Raw genomic sequence first — 4,739 nt, 5'->3', positions numbered from 1 at the left:
CCTGAGGGTTCAGAGTTTATGGTGAGACCACTCTCGCGAATGTAAGCGTGGCCTTCTCTGACTAGGTTTAATATTCATTTATTCTTTTTTTTTTTTTAATTTATTTTTATAATTCTACCTTCATATTAAGTGTGGAAAATCTTACGCATTACATTTTTTAATCGGAGTGCTCTTTCTTCTCAAGGAATGTAGCTGGGCTGAGATATATTTGCTGACTTTTTTCCCCCTCTGATGGGGTGAACTTCCTCGGCTGCAGCCCCTGACTCCTGGGACCTCAGAGTAGTGGGGCTCTATTTGGAGACGGGGCTATAAAGAGGGGATTCAGGTACAATCAGGTCACGAGGGAGGTGGCCCTGAGCCCACAGGACTGGGGTCCCTATAAGAAGAGGAGGTGAGGACACAGACACACACACAGAGGGATGGCCATGTGAAGACCCGGTGAGGAGACACAGACACACACAGAGGGACGGCCGTGTGAGGACCCAGGGAGGAGACACAGACACACACAGAGGGACGGCCGTGTGAGGACCCGGGGAGGAGACACAGACACACACACAGAGGGACGGCCGTGTGAGGACCCGGGGAGGAGACACAGACACACACAGAGGGATGGGCGTGTGAGGACCCGGGGAGGAGACACAGACACACACACATAGAGGGACGGCCGTGTGAGGACCCGGTGAGGAGACACAGACACACACAGAGGGACGGCCGTGTGAGGACCCGGGGAGGAGACACAGACACACACACAGAGGGACGGCCGTGTGAGGACCCGGGGAGGAGACACAGACACACACAGAGGGACGGCCGTGTGAGGACCCGGGGAGGAGACACAGACACACACAGAGGGACGGCTGTGTGAGGACCCAGGGAGGAGACACAGACACACACAGAGGGACGGCCGTGTGAGGACCTGGGGAAGAGACAGCTGTCTGCACGCCCAGGAGAGAGGCCTCAGGGGGACCCAGCCCTGCCTGCACCCGGTTCTCAGAGTCCGACCTCCAGGACTGGGGGACAATTGTCTGTGGTTGAACGTACCCGAATTGCGGCAGCTGCACCAAACCAACAACACAACGCTCACTCTCCAATTTAAAAAAAAATAATAATAATAGAAGAAAACTAACAATAAAAATCTTGGCTGACATCCATCCAAAGCCAAAGATAAGAAACTCCTTGACTTATCTTTATTTATTTCTTTTTTCTTTTTTTTTTTTTTAACTTTAGGGGAAAATGACTTCAAAAGAGTGTAGGAAATGCCTCGGACATTATTGCCCTTCTGCGTTGTAAAGTGGACGGCGGAGGTGGCATCGATCTGTCTTGTGCATAATGCACCCCCTGATATAGAAATCCGCTCCGCTCCGCGGGCACCTGGCTTTGCCGGTAGGTAGGTAGGTAGGTGCTCGTGACGAGGGGGAGGGGGCCCGGATCTCACCAGCCTCTCTTCCCAACCATCTCCCTTGTCACCGGCTTTTCTGCACGAGGACCGAGCTGGGAAGGAGGGTGGGTCACCTCCCTGCGTTCCGGAAGCACCGTGGACGAGTCTAGAACCTGGCTCTTCGTGGACGACCGGACACTGGCCCACAGCTTCCCTGGAGAATTTTTCACAGGAGCGTTGGGGGGCGGGAGTGAAGCCTTTGCAAACTGAAGCCTCATGGTGGAGGCCCGGGGGGGGGGGGGGGCGGGCGCTTGGGAAGGGCGAGGGGACTGGAGTTTAATACAATAGCCTGCTGCTTGTGCTGCATCCTATTTTTAAAGTGTGACGTTTCTGTTGCAACGTGTAGAGAGGCGGAAATTCAACTGGGAGAGAGGCCGGAGGGGGAGAGGGCTGGTTTCCACAGCCCCCCGCCCGTGACCTGTGAGCCCCCCATCCACCCAGAGAGGCGGAGCCGCACGCACGGATTCTCTGGGAGTCAGGAATCCTCCTCCAGCACCCCCAGCCCCCTGAGCACCCTCCTGGGCACGAACCCAGATGTGGGCAGAATACTTCCTCCTGTGAGTTTCAACTGTGCCTCTGCCCTTTTTTTTTTTTCCTCCAGCCTCCGCACCTCTCAACACCTTGTGTCCCCCCAAGGTCACACACAGTCTGCCCCCCCAGGCTTTTGAGAGGCCCCCAAACCTGGAAGAGGGACCGTTCCGGTGGGTGGAGCTCAGTCAGAGAGCTCAGGAGGAAGCAGAGCTGTGTGTGTGCCACCCCCTGGCTGGGGGTCTTGGACTGACCTTGAGAAGACAGGGGACAGGGACGCGGGACGCAGGAGGGTGACGCGGTTTAAGGAAGCGGAGGGGGGTGCCCCACGAGGGTGTTGGTGCCCTTATTGGGCAATGCCACCCGGTTCCTGTATCTCAGGGTCCCCGGGTGTGGGGGGCAGTGTGCCAGCCTTCCGTATCGCGTCCAGGGCCAGAGAAGGGGCTTTATGGTTTCTGCACTGTGAGCGGCGGGCAGGACCAGAGCGAGCGAGGGCCACCCAGAGGTCGGTTACTCAGACTGACCCCGGTCTCTGCCTGATTCACCTTCAGGTTGTTTCCACGCCACGGGTGTTGTGGTTCGGGGCGCCGTGGGCGTGGTAGTGAGGGGTGCGGGTTAGCTAGCTCTGCTGGGTCCTGATTTCAATGGCTCCGGGTCAGGACCAGGGAACGGGGTGCTCGCCGGCGTATGCGCTAGCTCCGTTTCTAATCACCTGCTGAAGGGACGGATGCAACGTGACTCAGGCGCCCTGCTGGAATATTACACAGTCTTCAAAAAGGAAGGGCGTGTCTGAGCCAGGTCGCAGCCTGGGTGGATCTCGACGGCCAGATGCTGGCAGGGGTGACCCAGATACAAGACGACAGAAACTGCACAATGGGCCCTGGCCTGGCCGGTTGGCTCAGTAGTAGAGCGTCAGCCTGGCGTGCAGGAGTCCCAGGTTCGATTCCCGGCCAGGGCACACAGGAGAAGCGCCCATCTGCTTCTCCACCCCTCCCCCTCTCCTTTCTCTCTGTCTCTCTCTTCCCCTCCCACACCCGAGGCTCCATTGGAGCAAAGTTGGCCCGGGCGCTGAGGATGGCTCCGTGGCCTCTGCCTCAGGCGCTAGAATGGCTCTGGATGCAACAGAGCGACGCCCCAGATGGGCAGAGCATCGCCCCCTGGTGGGCATGCCGGGTGGATCCCGGTCGGGCGCATGCGGGAGTCTGTCTGACTGCCTCCCTGTTTCCAACTTCGGAAAGATAAAAATAAAATAAAATTAAATTAAATTTAAAAACCTGCACGATGGCACTTATAGGAGGTCCCTACAGGAGTCAAACCCAGAGACAGAGATCGGACCCGTGCGGGGAGGCCAGGAACTGAGGGACAGAAAACGGGGAGTCAGGGTTGAAAAGGGGACGGAGGTTCAGCCTGGGAAGATGGCAAACTCCTGGACGTCAAATGTCCAACATCTGTTAAAGAGGGACATCTGGCCTGACCTGTGGTGGCGCACTGGATAAAGCGTCGACCTGGAAATGCTGAGGTCGCCGGTTCGAAACCCTGGGCTTGCCTGGTCAAGGCACATATGGGAGTTGATGCTTCCTGCTCCTCCTCCCTGTCTCTCTCTCCTCTCTCTCCCCCTCTCTCTCTCCTCTCTAAAATGAATAAATAAAATTAAATTAAATTAGAAAAAAAAAAGAGGGACATCTGTCAGTCACCGTCCCCCCCCCCACCACCACCACCACAAAATAATATCAAATAGAATAAAAATAAAATAAAGCCAGAGGAAGTGAGACGGGGCTATTTCCCTTTGGAGAGAAAAAAATGGGGAATTTCTCAGGGAACTTTTCGGCCGGCTGTGGACAGAGAGGTGACAGGATGCTTCCCACACACACACAGGGAGACGCGTGGGGTTTTTCTGGCCAGGGGCTCCCCGAGAGATGGGGGAGGGTTCTGGAAGGGGGCCCCCTGTCATCCCGGGGTCCTTACAAGTGCCACACGCAGGGAGGAGGGACAGAACCCAGATGCTGCTGGTTGTGCTGTTTCACGGTTAAGAGCAGCTCCGGGTTTGCAGAAGGAGCCAGGCTCAGAGGACACCGTTGGTGACATTGTGTCAGCAGCAGCAGGCGTGGCGTGTGTGTCTGGGGTCTGCCTCTCTCTCTCTCTCTTTTTCTCTCTGTCTCTCTCTGTCTCTCTCTCTCTCTCCCTCTCCCTCTCTCTCTCTCCCTCTCTCTATCTTTCTCTCCTTCTCTCTCTCTCTCCCTCTCTCTGTCTTTCTCTCTCCCTCTTTCTCTCTCTCTCCTTCTCTCTCTCTCCCTCTCTCTCTCTCCCTCTCTCTCCCCCCTCTCCCTCTCTCTCCCTCTCTGCCTCTCTCTCTCTGTCTTTCTCTCCCTCTCTCCCTCTCTCTCTCCCTCTCTCTCTCTTCCTCTCTCTCTCCCTCTCTCTCCCCCCTCTCCCTCTCTCTCCCTCTCTGCCTCTCTCTCTCTGTCTTTCCCTCTCTCCCTCTCTCTCTCCCTCTCTCCCTCTCTCTGTTTGTGTCTTTCTCTCCCTCTCTCTCCCTCTCTGCCCCTCTGTCTTTCTCTCCCTCTTCCTCTCCCCCCTCTCCCTCTCTCTCCCTCTCTGCCTCTCTCTCTCTCTCCCTCTCTCTGTCTTTCTCTCTCTCTCCTTCTCTCTCTCTCCCTCTCTCTCTCTTCCTCTCTCTCTCCCTCTCTCTCCCCCCTCTCCCTCTGTCTCCCTCTCTGCCTCTCTCTCTCTGTGTCTTTCTCTCCCTCTCTCTCCCTCTCTGCCCCTCTCTCTCTCT

Source organism: Saccopteryx leptura, chromosome X, assembly GCF_036850995.1.
Source record: "Saccopteryx leptura isolate mSacLep1 chromosome X, mSacLep1_pri_phased_curated, whole genome shotgun sequence".
Taxonomy (NCBI): domain Eukaryota; kingdom Metazoa; phylum Chordata; class Mammalia; order Chiroptera; family Emballonuridae; genus Saccopteryx; species Saccopteryx leptura.
Note: the sequence above shows the minus strand (reverse complement) of the source record.